This window comes from Heterodontus francisci, chromosome 11 (assembly GCF_036365525.1).
Source record: "Heterodontus francisci isolate sHetFra1 chromosome 11, sHetFra1.hap1, whole genome shotgun sequence".
NCBI lineage: Eukaryota > Metazoa > Chordata > Chondrichthyes > Heterodontiformes > Heterodontidae > Heterodontus > Heterodontus francisci.
In genome coordinates this window covers 116600830-116620353 of record NC_090381.1, presented here as the reverse complement: position 1 = coordinate 116620353, position 19524 = coordinate 116600830, and the positions used below count along the sequence as shown (strand labels likewise).

General features: G+C 51.6%; 1 long non-coding RNA gene across 1 annotated transcript; it reads left to right on the top strand.

Moving 5' to 3' along the window:
* Positions 1-681: 681 nt before the first annotated feature.
* LOC137374988 (uncharacterized) lies at positions 682-18731 on the top strand. The gene is made up of 3 exons (XR_010975931.1): positions 682-748; positions 12199-12283; positions 18487-18731. It is a non-coding gene; the product is annotated as an uncharacterized lncRNA (long non-coding RNA).
* The last annotated feature ends 793 nt before the right edge of the window (positions 18732-19524 follow it).

Genomic DNA, 19524 nt, shown 5'->3' with positions numbered 1-19524 from the left:
AAGGTGATGGTCATTCGGGACTGAGATGAGGAGAAATTTCTTCACTCAGAGGGTTGTGAATCTTTGGAACTTTCTATCCCAGAAGCTTGTGGATATTCCATCGTTGAATACATTCAAGGCTGCAATAGAGGATTTTTGATCTCCTCGGGAATCAAGGGATATGGATAGCAGGCAGAAAAGTGGAGTTGAGGGAGATCGGCCATGGTCGTAGTGAATGGCAGAGCAGGCTTGAGGGGCCAAACAGTCTACTCCTGCTCCTATCTCTTAGACGAGCAATATTTGAAACTCACCGCTAGTAACCTTAGGAAGTAAGTTCCTCCCTTTCTGACTGTTTCCCCAATATAACATAGTGTCAGTGTGTGTAAGAGATTGAGATATGTGAGTTTGTATGTGTGAGATAGTGAGTGTGGGCCTGATTTTTAACTCTGTACAAGTGAGTGGGTTTTGAATGGGTTAAAATCGGGCACTGTGAGTGTGAGTGGTTGTGGGGTCAGAGCAGGGCTGTGCCCTGTGATTGGATTAGCTGCCAGCACTGACTGCCACGACTCCCAATGATAATTGGTTGAGGGGGCGGGGCCCCAAAACTGCAAGCCAATCTGCAGTTTCCAGGTCAGAAAGGAGCAAATTGAAAACTGGCCCAAACAACACCAAGTTGTGATTGGTCAGAGACTGAAAGCTGCCATTAACACTGAGCTCATCCTCTGTTCCAGAACTCGACCTGCGGCACAAGCTCTCAGAACTTGCAGAGGTGAGTGAAATAGATATTCATTTGATCAGGCTGATGTATCATTCACCATTCCCAGTATACATCCCGCTGCCACCGCAGTTGATCAGCTCTCAGCTTCACTCTGGTACTCATCGCTACCCCCCGCCACCCCCACTGAACCCTCCCAGTCGATCAGCTCTCAGCTGGGATGCTGAGGAGAATTCCCTGCTCTTCTCTGAATAATGTCCCTGGGATGTTTCCCTATTTCAGGACATTTTCGCCTTGTGGAGTCACCCTGGTCATGGAACTGAATGGATGGAGCTTCCATGTGTTTTTTACAATGACAGACCCGACCCTTTGACCTCCAGCCTCCCGGGAACTACCTCATTACCTAGTCTGTTGTTTAATTAATCTGGCTACACTCTGAGACCACATTAATCCAATTCCCGATCTGTGCTGAGTTCCCTGATTGCAGCAGGACAGTGGCAAAGCCTTAGGGTGTTGGAAAGTCAGCCAGGGTTCCTGCTCCTGATCACTGTCCAGTGACCCCTGTGTTAGAGAGAGAGAGAGTGGAAATCAGCCAGGGTTCCTACACCTGATCACTGCCCAGTGACCCCTGGGTTAGAGAGAGAGAGAGAGTGGAAATCAGCCAGGGTTCCTACACCTGATCACTGTCCAGTGACCCTTAGGTTAGAGAGAGTGGAAATCAGCCAGGGTTCCTACACCTGATCACTGTCCAGTGACCCCTGGGTTAGAGAGAGAGAGAGAGAGTGGAAATCAGCCAGGGTTCCTACTCCTGATCACTGTCCAGTGACCCTTAGGTTAGAGAGAGTGGAAATCAGCCAGGGTTCCTGCTCCTGATCACTGTCCAGTGACCCCTGGGTTAGAGAGAGAGAGAGGGGAAATCAGCCAGGGTTCCTACACCTGATCACTGCCCAGTGACCCCTGTGTTAGAGAGAGAGAGAGGGGAAATCAGCCAGGGTTCCTGCTCCTGATCACTGTCCAGTGACCCCTGGGTTAGAGAGAGAGTGGAAATCAGCCAGGGTTCCTACACCTGATCACTGTCCAATGACCCCTGTGTTAGAGAGAGAGAGAGGGGAAATCAGCCAGGGTTCCTACACCTGATCACTGCCCAGTGACCCCTGGGTTAGAGAGAGAGTGGAAATCAGCCAGGGTTCCTACTCCTGATCACTGTCCAGTGACCCCTTGGTTAGAGAGAGAGAGAGAGAGGGGAAATCAGCCAGGGTTCCTGCTCCTGATCACTGCCCAGTGACCCCTGGTTTAGAGAGAGAGGGGAAATCAGCCAGGGTTCCTACACCTGATCACTGCCCAGTGACCCCTGTGTTAGAGAGAGAGAGAGAGTGGAAATCAGCCAGGGTTCCTACACCTGATCACTGTCCAGTGACCCCTGGGTTAGAGAGAGAGTGGAAATCAGCCAGGGTTCCTACACCTGATCACTGTCCAATGACCCCTGTGTTAGAGAGAGAGAGAGGGGAAATCAGCCAGGGTTCCTACACCTGATCACTGCCCAGTGACCCCTGGGTTAGAGAGAGAGTGGAAATCAGCCAGGGTTCCTACTCCTGATCACTGTCCAGTGACCCCTTGGTTAGAGAGAGAGAGAGAGAGGGGAAATCAGCCAGGGTTCCTACTCCTGATCACTGCCCAGTGACCCCTGGTTTAGAGAGAGAGAGGGGAAATCAGCCAGGGTTCCTACACCTGATCACTGCCCAGTGACCCCTGTGTTAGAGAGAGAGAGAGAGTGGAAATCAGCCAGGGTTCCTACTCCTGATCACTGTCCAGTGACCCTTAGGTTAGAGAGAGTGGAAATCAGCCAGGGTTCCTGCTCCTGATCACTGCCCAGTGACCCCTGGGTTAGAGAGAGAGAGAGGGGAAATCAGCCAGGGTTCCTACACCTGATCACTGCCCAGTGACCCCTGTGTTAGAGAGAGAGAGAGGGGAAATCAGCCAGGGTTCCTGCTCCTGATCACTATCCAGTGACCCCTGGGTTAGAGAGAGAGTGGAAATCAGCCAGGGTTCCTACTCCTGATCACTGCCCAGTGACCCCTGTGTTAGAGAAAGAGAGAGGGGAAATCAGCCAGGGTTCCTACACCTGATCACTGCCCAGTGACCCCTGGGTTAGAGAGAGAGTGGAAATCAGCCAGGGTTCCTACTCCTGATCACTGTCCAGTGACCCCTTGGTTAGAGAGAGAGAGAGAGAGGGGAAATCAGCCAGGGTTCCTGCTCCTGATCACTGCCCAGTGACCCCTGGTTTAGAGAGAGAGGGGAAATCAGCCAGGGTTCCTACACCTGATCACTGCCCAGTGACCCCTGTGTTAGAGAGAGAGAGAGAGTGGAAATCAGCCAGGGTTCCTACTCCTGATCACTGTCCAGTGACCCTTAGGTTAGAGAGAGTGGAAATCAGCCAGGGTTCCTACTCCTGATCACTGTCCAGTGACCCCTTGGTTAGAGAGAGAGAGAGAGAGGGGAAATCAGCCAGGGTTCCTGCTCCTGATCACTGCCCAGTGACCCCTGGTTTAGAGAGAGAGGGGAAATCAGCCAGGGTTCCTACACCTGATCACTGCCCAGTGACCCCTGTGTTAGAGAAAGAGAGAGGGGAAATCAGCCAGGGTTCCTACACCTGATCACTGTCCAGTGACCCCTGGGTTAGAGAGAGAGAGTGGAAATCAGCCAGGGTTCCTACTCCTGATCACTGCCCAGTGACCCCTGTGTTAGAGAAAGAGAGAGGGGAAATCAGCCAGGGTTCCTACACCTGATCACTGTCCAGTGACCCCTGGGTTAGAGAGAGAGAGTGGAAATCAGCCAGGGTTCCTACTCCTGATCACTGCCCAGTGACCCTGGGTTAGAGAGAGAGAGAGGGGAAATCAGCCAGGGTTCCTACACCTGATCACTGTCCAGTGACCCCTGGGTTAGAGAGAGAGAGTGGAAATCAGCCAGGGTTCCTACTCCTGATCACTGCCCAGTGACCCTGGGTTAGAGAGAGAGTGGAAATCAGCCAGGGTTCCTACACCTGATCACTGCCCAGTGACCCCTGTGTTAGAGAGAGAGAGAGTGGAAATCAGCCAGGGTTCCTACACCTGATCACTGCCCAGTGACCCTGGGTTAGAGAGAGAGTGGAAATCAGCCAGGGTTCCTACACCTGATCACTGCCCAGTGACCCCTTGGTTAGAGAGAGAGAGAGAGAGGGGAAATCAGCCAGGGTTCCTGCTCCTGATCACTGTCCAGTGACCCCTTGGTTAGAGAGAGAGAGAGAGAGGGGAAATCAGCCAGGGTTCCTGCTCCTGATCACTGTCCAGTGACCCTTAGGTTAGAGAGAGTGGAAATCAGCCAGGGTTCCTGCTCCTGATCACTGCCCAGTGACCCCTGGGTTAGGAGAGAGATTGGAAATCAGCCAGGGTTCCTACTCCTGATCACTGCCCAGTGACCCCTGTGTTAGAGAGAGAGAGAGGGGAAATCAGCCAGGGTTCCTGCTCCTGATCACTGCCCAGTGACCCCTGGGTTAGAGAGAGAGTGGAAATCAGCCAGGGTTCCTACTCCTGATCACTGTCCAGTGACCCTTAGGTTAGAGAGAGTGGAAATCAGCCAGGGTTCCTGCTCCTGATCACTGCCCAGTGACCCCTGTGTTAGAGAGAGAGGGAGGGGAAATCAGCCAGGGTTCCTGCTCCTGATCACTGTCCAGTGACCCCTGGGTTAGAGAGAGAGTGGAAATCAGCCAGGGTTCTTACTCCTGATCACTGTCCAGTGACCCCTGGGTTAGAGAGAGAGAGAGAGAGAGAGAGAAATCAGCCAGGGTTCCTACTCCTGATCACTGTCCAGTGACCCCTGGGTTAGAGAGAGAGAGAGAGAGAGTGGAAATCAGCCAGGGTTCCTACTCCTGATCACTGTCCAGTGACCCTTAGGTTAGAGAGAGTGGAAATCAGCCAGGGTTCCTGCTCCTGATCACTGTCCAGTGACCCCTTGGTTAGAGAGAGAGAGAGAGAGGGGAAATCAGCCAGGGTTCCTGCTCCTGATCACTGCCCAGTGACCCCTGGTTTAGAGAGAGAGGGGAAATCAGCCAGGGTTCCTGCTCCTGATCACTGCCCAGTGACCCCTGGTTTAGAGAGAGAGGGGAAATCAGCCAGGGTTCCTACTCCTGATCACTGTCCAGTGACCCTTAGGTTAGAGAGAGTGGAAATCAGCCAGGGTTCCTGCTCCTGATCACTGCCCAGTGACCCCTGGGTTAGAGAGAGAGAGAGGGGAAATCAGCCAGGGTTCCTACACCTGATCACTGCCCAGTGACCCCTGTGTTAGAGAGAGAGAGAGGGGAAATCAGCCAGGGTTCCTGCTCCTGATCACTATCCAGTGACCCCTGGGTTAGAGAGAGAGTGGAAATCAGCCAGGGTTCCTACTCCTGATCACTGCCCAGTGACCCCTGTGTTAGAGAAAGAGAGAGGGGAAATCAGCCAGGGTTCCTACACCTGATCACTGTCCAGTGACCCCTGGGTTAGAGAGAGAGAGTGGAAATCAGCCAGGGTTCCTACTCCTGATCACTGCCCAGTGACCCCTGTGTTAGAGAAAGAGAGAGGGGAAATCAGCCAGGGTTCCTACACCTGATCACTGTCCAGTGACCCCTGGGTTAGAGAGAGAGAGTGGAAATCAGCCAGGGTTCCTACTCCTGATCACTGCCCAGTGACCCCTGTGTTAGAGAGAGAGAGAGGGGAAATCAGCCAGGGTTCCTACACCTGATCACTGTCCAGTGACCCCTGGGTTAGAGAGAGAGAGTGGAAATCAGCCAGGGTTCCTACTCCTGATCACTGCCCAGTGACCCTGGGTTAGAGAGAGAGTGGAAATCAGCCAGGGTTCCTACACCTGATCACTGCCCAGTGACCCCTGTGTTAGAGAGAGAGAGAGTGGAAATCAGCCAGGGTTCCTACACCTGATCACTGCCCAGTGACCCTGGGTTAGAGAGAGAGTGGAAATCAGCCAGGGTTCCTACACCTGATCACTGCCCAGTGACCCCTTGGTTAGAGAGAGAGAGAGAGAGGGGAAATCAGCCAGGGTTCCTGCTCCTGATCACTGTCCAGTGACCCCTTGGTTAGAGAGAGAGAGAGAGAGGGGAAATCAGCCAGGGTTCCTGCTCCTGATCACTGTCCAGTGACCCTTAGGTTAGAGAGAGTGGAAATCAGCCAGGGTTCCTGCTCCTGATCACTGCCCAGTGACCCCTGGGTTAGGAGAGAGATTGGAAATCAGCAAGGGTTCCTACTCCTGATCACTGCCCAGTGACCCCTGTGTTAGAGAGAGAGAGAGGGGAAATCAGCCAGGGTTCCTGCTCCTGATCACTGCCCAGTGACCCCTGGGTTAGAGAGAGAGTGGAAATCAGCCAGGGTTCCTACTCCTGATCACTGTCCAGTGACCCTTAGGTTAGAGAGAGTGGAAATCAGCCAGGGTTCCTGCTCCTGATCACTGCCCAGTGACCCCTGTGTTAGAGAGAGAGAGAGGGGAAATCAGCCAGGGTTCCTGCTCCTGATCACTGTCCAGTGACCCCTGGGTTAGAGAGAGAGTGGAAATCAGCCAGGGTTCTTACTCCTGATCACTGTCCAGTGACCCCTGGGTTAGAGAGAGAGAGAGAGAGAGAGAGAAATCAGCCAGGGTTCCTACTCCTGATCACTGTCCAGTGACCCCTGGGTTAGAGAGAGAGAGAGAGAGAGTGGAAATCAGCCAGGGTTCCTACTCCTGATCACTGCCCAGTGACCCCTGTGTTAGAGAGAGAGAGAGGGGAAATCAGCCAGGGTTCCTGCTCCTGATCACTGTCCAGTGACCCCTGGGTTAGAGAGAGAGTGGAAATCAGCCAGGGTTCTTACTCCTGATCACTGTCCAGTGACCCCTGGGTTAGAGAGAGAGAGAGAGAGAGAGAGAAATCAGCCAGGGTTCCTACTCCTGATCACTGTCCAATGACCCCTGGGTTAGAGAGAGAGAGAGAGAGAGGGGAAATCAGCCAGGGTTCCTGCTCCTGATCACTGCCCAGTGACCCCTGGGTTAGAGAGAGAGAGAGGGGAAATCAGCCAGGGTTCCTGCTCCTGATCACTGCCCAGTGACCCCTGGGTTAGAGAGAGATTGGAAATCAGCCAGGGTTCCTACTCCTGATCACTGCCCAGTGACCCCTGGGTTAGAGAGAGAGTGGAAATCAGCCAGGGTTCTTACTCCTGATCACTGTCCAGTGACCCCTGGGTTAGAGAGAGAGATTGGAAATCAGCCAGGGTTCCTACTCCTGATCACTGCCCAGTGACCCCTGTGTTAGAGAGAGAGAGAGGGGAAATCAGCCAGGGTTCCTGCTCCTGATCACTGTCCAGTGACCCCTGGGTTAGAGAGAGAGTGGAAATCAGCCAGGGTTCTTACTCCTGATCACTGTCCAGTGACCCCTGGGTTAGAGAGAGAGAGAGAGAGAGAGAGAAATCAGCCAGGGTTCCTACTCCTGATCACTGTCCAGTGACCCCTGGGTTAGAGAGAGAGAGAGAGAGAGTGGAAATCAGCCAGGGTTCCTACTCCTGATCACTGTCCAGTGACCCTTAGGTTAGAGAGAGTGGAAATCAGCCAGGGTTCCTGCTCCTGATCACTGCCCAGTGACCCCTGTGTTAGAGAGAGAGAGAGAGTGGAAATCAGCCAGGGTTCCTACTCCTGATCACTGTCCAGTGACCCTTAGGTTAGAGAGAGTGGAAATCAGCCAGGGTTCCTACTCCTGATCACTGTCCAGTGACCCCTTGGTTAGAGAGAGAGAGAGAGAGGGGAAATCAGCCAGGGTTCCTGCTCCTGATCACTGCCCAGTGACCCCTGGTTTAGAGAGAGAGGGGAAATCAGCCAGGGTTCCTACACCTGATCACTGCCCAGTGACCCCTGTGTTAGAGAAAGAGAGAGGGGAAATCAGCCAGGGTTCCTACACCTGATCACTGTCCAGTGACCCCTGGGTTAGAGAGAGAGAGTGGAAATCAGCCAGGGTTCCTACTCCTGATCACTGCCCAGTGACCCCTGTGTTAGAGAAAGAGAGAGGGGAAATCAGCCAGGGTTCCTACACCTGATCACTGTCCAGTGACCCCTGGGTTAGAGAGAGAGAGTGGAAATCAGCCAGGGTTCCTACTCCTGATCACTGCCCAGTGACCCCTGTGTTAGAGAGAGAGAGAGGGGAAATCAGCCAGGGTTCCTACACCTGATCACTGTCCAGTGACCCCTGGGTTAGAGAGAGAGAGTGGAAATCAGCCAGGGTTCCTACTCCTGATCACTGCCCAGTGACCCTGGGTTAGAGAGAGAGTGGAAATCAGCCAGGGTTCCTACACCTGATCACTGCCCAGTGACCCCTGTGTTAGAGAGAGAGAGAGTGGAAATCAGCCAGGGTTCCTACACCTGATCACTGCCCAGTGACCCTGGGTTAGAGAGAGAGTGGAAATCAGCCAGGGTTCCTACACCTGATCACTGCCCAGTGACCCCTTGGTTAGAGAGAGAGAGAGAGAGGGGAAATCAGCCAGGGTTCCTGCTCCTGATCACTGTCCAGTGACCCCTTGGTTAGAGAGAGAGAGAGAGAGGGGAAATCAGCCAGGGTTCCTGCTCCTGATCACTGTCCAGTGACCCTTAGGTTAGAGAGAGTGGAAATCAGCCAGGGTTCCTGCTCCTGATCACTGCCCAGTGACCCCTGGGTTAGGAGAGAGATTGGAAATCAGCCAGGGTTCCTACTCCTGATCACTGCCCAGTGACCCCTGTGTTAGAGAGAGAGAGAGGGGAAATCAGCCAGGGTTCCTGCTCCTGATCACTGCCCAGTGACCCCTGGGTTAGAGAGAGAGTGGAAATCAGCCAGGGTTCCTACTCCTGATCACTGTCCAGTGACCCTTAGGTTAGAGAGAGTGGAAATCAGCCAGGGTTCCTGCTCCTGATCACTGCCCAGTGACCCCTGTGTTAGAGAGAGAGGGAGGGGAAATCAGCCAGGGTTCCTGCTCCTGATCACTGTCCAGTGACCCCTGGGTTAGAGAGAGAGTGGAAATCAGCCAGGGTTCTTACTCCTGATCACTGTCCAGTGACCCCTGGGTTAGAGAGAGAGAGAGAGAGAGAGAGAAATCAGCCAGGGTTCCTACTCCTGATCACTGTCCAGTGACCCCTGGGTTAGAGAGAGAGAGAGAGAGAGTGGAAATCAGCCAGGGTTCCTGCTCCTGATCACTGTCCAGTGACCCCTGGGTTAGAGAGAGAGAGAGAGAGAGTGGAAATCAGCCAGGGTTCCTACTCCTGATCACTGTCCAGTGACCCCTTGGTTAGAGAGAGAGAGAGAGAGGGGAAATCAGCCAGGGTTCCTGCTCCTGATCACTGCCCAGTGACCCCTGGTTTAGAGAGAGAGGGGAAATCAGCCAGGGTTCCTACACCTGATCACTGCCCAGTGACCCCTGTGTTAGAGAGAGAGAGAGAGTGGAAATCAGCCAGGGTTCCTACTCCTGATCACTGTCCAGTGACCCTTAGGTTAGAGAGAGTGGAAATCAGCCAGGGTTCCTGCTCCTGATCACTGCCCAGTGACCCCTGGGTTAGAGAGAGAGAGAGGGGAAATCAGCCAGGGTTCCTACACCTGATCACTGCCCAGTGACCCCTGTGTTAGAGAGAGAGAGAGGGGAAATCAGCCAGGGTTCCTGCTCCTGATCACTATCCAGTGACCCCTGGGTTAGAGAGAGAGTGGAAATCAGCCAGGGTTCCTACTCCTGATCACTGCCCAGTGACCCCTGTGTTAGAGAAAGAGAGAGGGGAAATCAGCCAGGGTTCCTACACCTGATCACTGCCCAGTGACCCCTGGGTTAGAGAGAGAGAGTGGAAATCAGCCAGGGTTCCTACTCCTGATCACTGCCCAGTGACCCCTGTGTTAGAGAAAGAGAGAGGGGAAATCAGCCAGGGTTCCTACACCTGATCACTGTCCAGTGACCCCTGGGTTAGAGAGAGAGAGTGGAAATCAGCCAGGGTTCCTACTCCTGATCACTGCCCAGTGACCCCTGTGTTAGAGAGAGAGAGAGGGGAAATCAGCCAGGGTTCCTACACCTGATCACTGTCCAGTGACCCCTGGGTTAGAGAGAGAGAGTGGAAATCAGCCAGGGTTCCTACTCCTGATCACTGCCCAGTGACCCTGGGTTAGAGAGAGAGTGGAAATCAGCCAGGGTTCCTACACCTGATCACTGCCCAGTGACCCCTGTGTTAGAGAGAGAGAGAGTGGAAATCAGCCAGGGTTCCTACACCTGATCACTGCCCAGTGACCCTGGGTTAGAGAGAGAGTGGAAATCAGCCAGGGTTCCTACACCTGATCACTGCCCAGTGACCCCTTGGTTAGAGAGAGAGAGAGAGAGGGGAAATCAGCCAGGGTTCCTGCTCCTGATCACTGTCCAGTGACCCCTTGGTTAGAGAGAGAGAGAGAGAGGGGAAATCAGCCAGGGTTCCTGCTCCTGATCACTGTCCAGTGACCCTTAGGTTAGAGAGAGTGGAAATCAGCCAGGGTTCCTGCTCCTGATCACTGCCCAGTGACCCCTGGGTTAGGAGAGAGATTGGAAATCAGCCAGGGTTCCTACTCCTGATCACTGCCCAGTGACCCCTGTGTTAGAGAGAGAGAGAGGGGAAATCAGCCAGGGTTCCTGCTCCTGATCACTGCCCAGTGACCCCTGGGTTAGAGAGAGAGTGGAAATCAGCCAGGGTTCCTACTCCTGATCACTGTCCAGTGACCCTTAGGTTAGAGAGAGTGGAAATCAGCCAGGGTTCCTGCTCCTGATCACTGCCCAGTGACCCCTGTGTTAGAGAGAGAGAGAGGGGAAATCAGCCAGGGTTCCTGCTCCTGATCACTGTCCAGTGACCCCTGGGTTAGAGAGAGAGTGGAAATCAGCCAGGGTTCTTACTCCTGATCACTGTCCAGTGACCCCTGGGTTAGAGAGAGAGAGAGAGAGAGAGAGAAATCAGCCAGGGTTCCTACTCCTGATCACTGTCCAGTGACCCCTGGGTTAGAGAGAGAGAGAGAGAGAGTGGAAATCAGCCAGGGTTCCTACTCCTGATCACTGTCCAGTGACCCCTGGGTTAGAGAGAGAGAGAGAGAGAGGGGAAATCAGCCAGGGTTCCTGCTCCTGATCACTGCCCAGTGACCCCTGGGTTAGAGAGAGAGAGAGGGGAAATCAGCCAGGGTTCCTGCTCCTGATCACTGCCCAGTGACCCCTGAGTTAGAGAGAGATTGGAAATCAGCCAGGGTTCCTACTCCTGATCACTGCCCAGTGACCCCTGGGTTAGAGAGAGAGTGGAAATCAGCCAGGGTTCTTACTCCTGATCACTGTCCAGTGACCCCTGGGTTAGAGAGAGAGATTGGAAATCAGCCAGGGTTCCTACTCCTGATCACTGCCCAGTGACCCCTGTGTTAGAGAGAGAGAGAGGGGAAATCAGCCAGGGTTCCTGCTCCTGATCACTGTCCAGTGACCCCTGGGTTAGAGAGAGAGTGGAAATCAGCCAGGGTTCTTACTCCTGATCACTGTCCAGTGACCCCTGGGTTAGAGAGAGAGAGAGAGAGAGAGAGAAATCAGCCAGGGTTCCTACTCCTGATCACTGTCCAGTGACCCCTGGGTTAGAGAGAGAGAGAGAGAGAGTGGAAATCAGCCAGGGTTCCTACTCCTGATCACTGTCCAGTGACCCTTAGGTTAGAGAGAGTGGAAATCAGCCAGGGTTCCTGCTCCTGATCACTGCCCAGTGACCCCTGGGTTAGAGAGAGAGAGAGGGGAAATCAGCCAGGGTTCCTGCTCCTGATCACTGCCCAGTGACCCCTGGGTTAGAGAGAGATTGGAAATCAGCCAGGGTTCCTACTCCTGATCACTGCCCAGTGACCCCTGGGTTAGAGAGAGAGTGGAAATCAGCCAGGGTTCTTACTCCTGATCACTGTCCAGTGACCCCTGGGTTAGAGAGAGAGAGAGAGAGAGAGAAATCAGCCAGGGTTCCTACTCCTGATCACTGTCGAGTGACCCCTGGGTTAGAGAGAGAGAGAGAGAGAGGGAAATCAGCCAGGGTTCCTACTCCTGATCATTGCCCAGTGACCCCTGGGTTAGAGAGAGAGGGGAAATCAGCCAGGGTTCCTACACCTGATCACTGTCCAGTGACCCCTTGGTTAGAGAGAGGGGAAATCAGCCAGGGTTCCTGCTCCTGATCACTATCTAGTGACCTCTATTGGATCTATGCAGTCCTTATTGAGGAGAGGATTAGATTTGCTGTGATGCTCCCATGGCCAATGAGCTTGCTGACTCTCGTCGTCTTGGCTCTCATGCGGGGGGGTGGGGGGTGGTGGGGGGGTGGTGGGGGACAACAAAGAGCAGCCAACATCCATGGATCTGTGGCCCAGGAATAAATCAGCACTTTTGGCACACAATCTTCGAGAAGATCTGAGAATGGGTTTGGCTGCAGGTGTAATTTGACTCACGATCTTTTGGTTTCTAATGGTCTTTAATCCTTTCTTTCTGCAGCAGGAAAGAGTGACAGGACATCTCTCCAAACACAGGAACTCCTACAGAGTAAACAGAATCCCCTCGCTGCAATCCATGAAACGGGGTAACGCTTATCTTGCAATGAATTTCATCAGGATTCCATCACCGATTTTGAATGATATTTTAATTAATTCTCAGGAAATTACCCATCTCTAGTTCCCAATGGGTGACGTGATGATGGGTTTTCTTGAACCACTGGTAGTTTGATACAACTGAGTGGCTTGCTGGGCCATTTCAAAATGCAGGTTTTTTTATTCATTCATGGGATGTGGGCGTCGCTGGCCAGACCAGCATTTATTGCCCATCCCTAATTGCCCTTGAGAAGGTGGTGGTGAGCTGCCTTCTTGAACCGCTGCATTCCATGTGGGGTAGGTACACCCACAGTGCTGTTAGGAAGGGAGTTCCAGGATTTTGACCCGGCGACAGTGAAGGAACAGCGATATAGTTCCAAGGCAGGATGGTGTGTAACTTGGAGGGGAACTTGCAGGTGGTGGTGTTCCCATACATCTGCTGCCCTTGTCCTTCTAGTTGGTAGAGGTCGCGGGTTTGGAAGGTGCTGTCGAAGGAGCCTTGATGAATTGTTACAGTGCATCTTGTAGATGGTACACACTGCTGCCACTGTGTGTTGGTGGTGGAGGGTGTGAATGTTTGTGGATGGGGTGCCAATCAAGCGGGCTGCTTTGTCCTGGATGGTGTCGAGTTTCTTGAGTGTTGTGGGAGCTGCACCCATCCAGGCAAGTGCAGAGTATTCCATCACACTCCTGACTTGTACCTTGTAGATGGTGGACAGGCTTTGGGGAGTCAGGAGGTGAGTTACTCGCCTCTGACCTGCTCTTGCAGCCACGGTATTTATATGGCTGGTCCTGTTCAGTTTCTGGTCAATGGTAACCTCTAGGATGTTGATAGTGGGGGATTCAGCGATGGTAATGCCATTGAATGTCAAGGGGAGATGGTTAGATTCTGTCTTGTTGGAAATGGTCTTTTCCTGGCACTTGTGTGGCACGAATGTCGCTTGCCGCTTATCAGCCCAAGCCTGGATATTGTCCAGGTCTTGCTGCATCAGGACATGGGCTGCTTCAGTATCTGAGGAGTTGCGAATGGTGCTGAACATTGTGCATTCATCTGCCAATGTCCCCATTTCTGACCTATGATGGATGGAAGGTCATTGATGAAGCAGCTGAAGATGGTTGGGCCTAGGAGACAACCCTGAGGAACTCCAGCAGTGATTTTCTGGAACTGAGATGATTGACCTCCAACAACCACAACCATCTTCTTTTGTGCTAAGTTTGACTCCAACTAGCGGAGAGATTTCCCCCTGATTCCCATTGACTCCAGTTTTGCTCGGGCTCCTTGATGCCTTATTCAGTCAAATGCTGCCTTGATGTCAAGGGCAGTCACTCTCACCTCACCTCTTGAGTTCTGCTGTTTTGCCCATGTTTGGACCAAGGCTGTAATGAGGTCAGGAACTGAGTGGCACGGGTGGAACCCAAACTGAGCATCAGTGAGAAGGTTATTGTTGAGTAAGTGCCACTTCACAGCACTGTTGACGACCCCTTTCATCACTTTGCTGATGATTGAGAGTAGGCTGATGGGGCGGTAATTGGCCGGGTTGGATTTGTCCTGATATTGTGTACAGGACATACCTGGGTAATTTTCCACATTGTCGGGTAGATGCCAGTGTTGTAGCTGTACTGGAACAGCTTGGCTAATGGCACGGTCAGTTCTGGAGCACAGGTCTTCAGTAATATTGCTGGATTGTTGTCAGGACCCACAGCCTTTGCAGTATCCAGTGCCTTCAGTCGTTTCTTGATATCACGCGGAGTGAATTGAATTGGCATCTGTGATGCTGGGGACCTCAGGAGGAGGCCATAGGTTAAGAGTCAACTGCATTGGTGTGGGTCTGGAGAAACACATATAGGCCCAGACAGTTCAGAGAAAGTTCACCAGGCTTATTCCTGGGATGAGGAGTTTGTCTTATGAGGAAAGGTTGGGCCTATACTCCGTGGAGTTTAGGAGAATGAGAGATGATCTTTTTGAAACATATAAGATTCTGAGGAGGGTAGATGCTGAGAGGATGTTTCCTCTCGTGGGGGAATCTAGAACTAGAGGGCACAGTTTCAAATTAAGGGGTCTCCCATTTAAGACGGAGATGAAGAGGAATTTCTTTTATTCATTCATGCCATGTAGGCATCACTGGCTAGGACAGCATTTTTTGTTCATCCCTAATTGCCCTTGATCTTCTTTGAGGATCATTAGTGTTTGGAATTGTCTTCCCCGGAGAGCAGAAGGGGCTGGGCCATTGAATATATTGAAGGCTGAGTTAGACAGACTTTTTATTTACTTTATTTTTGTTTATTTAGAGATACAGCACTGAAACAGGCCCTTCGGCCCACCGAGTTTGTGCCGACCATCAACCACCCATTTATACTAATCCTACATTAATCCCATATTCCTACCACATCCCCTCAATTCCCCTACCACCTACCTATACTAGGGGCAATTTACAATGGCCAATTTACCTATCAACCTGCAAGTCTTTGGCTGTGGGAGGAAACCGGAGCACCCGGCGAAAACCCACGCGGTCACAGGGAGAACTTGCAAACTCCGCACAGACAGTACCCAGAATCAAACCTGGGTCCCTGGAGCTGTGAGACTGCGGTGCTAACCACTGCGCCTGATTGACAAGCGAGTCAAGGGTTATGTGAGACAGGCAGGAAGGTGCAGTTAAGGCCACAATCTGATCAGCCATGATATTACTTAATAGCAGAGCAGGTGTGAGGGGCTGAATGGCCTACTCCTGCTCCTGTTTCTTATGTAGACTGGGTAAGGACGGCAGGTTTCCTTCCCTAAACGACATTAGTGAGCCAGTTAGATTTTTCCAAAAATCCAACAGCTTCATGGGCACTTTTCCTGAAACCAGCTTTTTATTGCCACATTTATTTATTTAAAATTGATTCAAATTCAAAATTTCCATGGTGGGATTTGAACTCGTGTTCTCTGGATTAGTACTCCAGTAATAATTCTACTACTGTACCCTCATAACATATCGTCTTAACAACTGAATTCTCAACCTTTTATTGAAGTGTTTCTACAAGTTCCCAAACTCTTTCTGATGAGATTAAAGTTCACATTCTAAAATATTAATGTATTATTTTTCTTGTAGACTGGTTGATCTGCCTGTTGGGTGGGTCTTCCCACTTTTACCAATCTGTCTTCTACAGAAACCCCATTTCTGTCTCCCAAAATACTTTGACAAAGAAGAATTAAATTCACCCCCCCTCCCCCCCCCCCAAAGCGTGTTCTTCAGGTGGCATGGGGTCAGGGAGTGGGTGGAGGTGGGGGAGGGGATTGGGTGGGTGGTGGGTAATCAGCCCGAACTGGGAGGCTCAACAGAAAATAGGGTCTCGAACCCTGTTGCAATAATCAGGGGGAGCCGCCTGCACCCTCAGACACACAACCCATCGTGTGGCCAGGTAGTCGGGGTTCCTGTATCACAGGCAATGGGCATCAGCCCAGCGGGTGGAGGGGGGTGGGGGGAATGGGAAGGAGGAGAATGAGAGGGGGATATCGGGAGGGACAGAATGGGAGGGGGGGGCATGGGGGAAAGGGGAAGTGGGAGCAAAAGTGGGGAATGAGAGAGGGAGAAGGGGAGTGGTGGAGGAAACTGGAGGTGGGTGGGGAGGGGTACAATAGAGGAGGGGGTGTGGGGGAGAATGGGAACTGGGGAAGGAGGGTAATGGGGAAGCAGGATTCAGTCAGTACACCAACACTGGGAGCTGCTGTGAATTTTTTTCCAGTTTGCAGAGAGGTTTCTGCCTTTTAAGGAAATGAGATATTGATTCTTCACTAAATAGCTCCTGGGCCGGAGAGTTGGGGGTGGCCTTGTCTGGATTGGTGATTTATGACCTTTGTCAAGATTTCACCAAGCACCCAGATTCACCTTTCAAACATGTCTGTGAGTTCAAAGTGCTTCAACATCAGTTCCCTCCTCCTTCCCGGGATGTGGGCAGTAAGCATGAATTTAGACATCCAATACCTCTCCTCACGAGTCAACATCCTCGAACCACAATATTCCTCAATCTCACCGACCCACCTCCTCCCCATGTCCCTCAATCCCACCGACCCACAGCCTCCCCATATCCCTCGACTGCATCTCACCGGGAGACCAACCCTGGTTCAATGAAGAGTGCAGGAGGGTATGCCAGGAGCAGCACCAGGCAAACCTCAAAATGAGGTGTCAACCTACTGAAGCTACAGCACAGGACTGCTTGAATGCTAAATAGTGGAGGCAGCATGCAATAGACAGAGCTGAGTGATCCCAGAACCAACCAATTAGATCTAAGCTCTGCAGTCCTGCCACATCCAGTCATGAATGGTGATGGGCAATTAAACAACTAACTAGAGCAGGTGGCTCCACAAATATCCCCATCCTCAATGATGGGGGAGCCCAGAACATCAGTGCGAAAGATAAGGCTGAAGCATTTGCAACAATCTTCAGCCAGAAGTGCCAAATTAATGATCCATCTCAGCCTCCTCCTGAGGTCCCCAGCATCACAGATGTCAGTCTTCAGCCAATACAATGCTCTCCGCGTGATATCAAGAAACGACTGAAGGCACTGGATACTGCAAAGGCTATGGTCCCTGACAGCATTCTGGCAATAGTACTGAAGGCCTGTGCTCCAGAACTTGCCACGCCCCTAGCCTCGCTGTTCTAGTACAGCTACAACACTGGCATCTACCCAGCAATGTGGAAAATTGCTCAGGTATGTCCTGTACACAAAAAGCAGGATAAATCCAACACGGCCAATTACTGCCTTAACAGTCTACTCTCGATCATCAGTAAAGTGATGGAAGGGGTGATAGCCAGTGCTATCAAGCAGCACTTGCTTAGCAATAACCTGCTCAGTGACGCTCAGTTTGGGTTTCGGCAGGGCCACTCAGCACCAGACCTCATTACAGCCTTGGTCCAAACATGGGCAAAAGAGCTGAACTCCAGAGTTGAGGTGATAATGACTGCCCTTGACATCAAGGTAGCATTTGACTGAGTATGGCATCAAGGAGCCCTAGCAAAACTGGAGTCCATGGGAATCAGGGGGAAAATTCTATGCTAGTTGGAGTCAAACCTAGCACAAAGGAAGATGGTTGTGATTGTGGGAGGGCAATCATCTCAGTCCCAGGACATCACTGCAGGAGTTTCTCAGGGTTGTGTCCTAGGCCCAACCACCTTCAGCTGCTTCATCGATGACCTTCCCTCCATCATAAGGTCAGAAGTGGGGAGGTTCGCTGACTGCACAATGTTCAGCACTATTCGCAACTCCTCAGGTACTGAAGCAGTCCGTGTCCAGATGCAGCAAGACCTGGACAATATCCAGGTTTGTGCTGATAAGTGGCAAGTAACACAAGTGCCAGGCAAAGACCATCTCCAACAAGAGAGTATCTAACCATCCCCCCTTGATGTTCAATGGTATTACCTTGCTGAATCCCCAACTACCAACATCCTGGGGGTTGCCATTGACCAGAAACTGAACTGGAGTAGCCACATAAATGCTGTGGCTACAAGAGCAGGTCAGAGGCTAGGAATTCTGCAGCGAGGAACTCATCTCTTGTCTCCCCAGTGCTTGTCAACGTCAGGAGTGTGATGGAATACTGTCCACTTGCCTGGATGGGTGCAGCTCCAACAACACTCAAGAAGCTTGACACCATCCAGGACAAAGCAGCCCGCTTGATTGGCACCCCATCTACAAACATTCACTCCCTCCACCACCGACACACAGTGGCAGCAGTGTACATCATCTACAAGATGCACTGCAGCAACGCACCAAGGCTGCTTAGGCAGCACCTTCCAAACCCACGACCTCTACCACCTCGAAGGACAAGAGCAGCAGATGCATGGGAACATCACCACCTACAAGTTCCCCTCCAAGTCACACACCGTCCTGACTTGGAACTATATCGCCGTTCCTTCACTGTCGCTGGGTCAAATTCCTGGAACTCCCTTCCTAACAGCACTGTGGGTGTACCTACCTCACATGGACTGCAGCGGTTCAAGAAGGCAGCTCACCACCACCTTCTCAAAAGCAGTTGGGATGGGAAATAAATGCTGGAACGATTAAAAAAAATATATTTGCCAATCCCTTCTCTTTCTCTCTGACTGAACCTCTCATTGTCTGTTGACCCCATTTCCTTCCCATTCATTCCACAGCTGGATTCTGAGGCTTCAATTCTGATCTAACTCTGCCTGTTGTCTGTTTCCTTGTCTCTGTGCAGCTTGCTTTTGGAAATACTGCGTCTGAGAATCAATCCCTTCCCAGGATTTTACTGCAGCAACAATCCATAAATATTGGATGTCCACACAGAATTATTCACCTCTGTGTTGTCATTGTGTGTAGCTGAATATTGATTCGGGAGCTCCCACGATTGACAATATAATTTTCAACGCATGAGGAACCCTCCTCGCTTGTACGAGAGACTTCACAAAATGATGATTGATTTTCAGGACTCTGCAACGAGCAACAGCCAGGAGAAATAACACAGGGTCATTAAAATATGATGTTATTTTAAATTTGCTTTGACTACTTTTGTCGATTAGTTGTAGGAGATGAGGGTAAAAAACAGCTATTTAACTGGGTGAGGTAGTTGGAGGTTGGAACTCGTGTGATCAAACCTCCCGGATAACATCCAACTAGAATTGGAAACTCTGTGGAGAAAGCTTTGCTGTCAGTCTGTCATATTCAATAAAACCCTTAACTTTAGTGCAGTGGATTTGATGCTGTCCAGAGTTGATGTTTAGATATAGACCCTTCCCCCTGTGGGATCTGGATTCAAGTCCAGTAAAACTAATGGTGTGTCTGTCTCTTTCTGCTGGGTGTGAGGGTCCAACACAAAATGAGCTTGGGGCATTCAGTTTCAACACATTCTCACTCTCAAGAAAATGATGTGACCAATGGGACAATCTCACACTGGTGCAGAGGCCAATGCTTCTCTGAGGTGGCAGCGAAGGTATGTCAGTGGACAGGAGTACAGAGAGTTTTGCTTCTACACTATTGTATTCCTCTCCAGTAGCAGCTGAGGATTTGAGCGCCTCCCCAGTCGGTGGCAGATGTTAAAGATCGCCCAAGTGTGCCTCTCTCTGCTGAATTTCCCTCTCCCATCCTGCATCAGCATATGCTGCCATCATTCAGCATGGCTGAGACCAGACACTGAGCACCTCAAACTCACTCCCATCCTGTGAGACTGGGTGTTGTTATGCTCACACTTACACCCACTGGGTGTTGGCGCTCTCGGAGTTACACCCACTGGATGTTA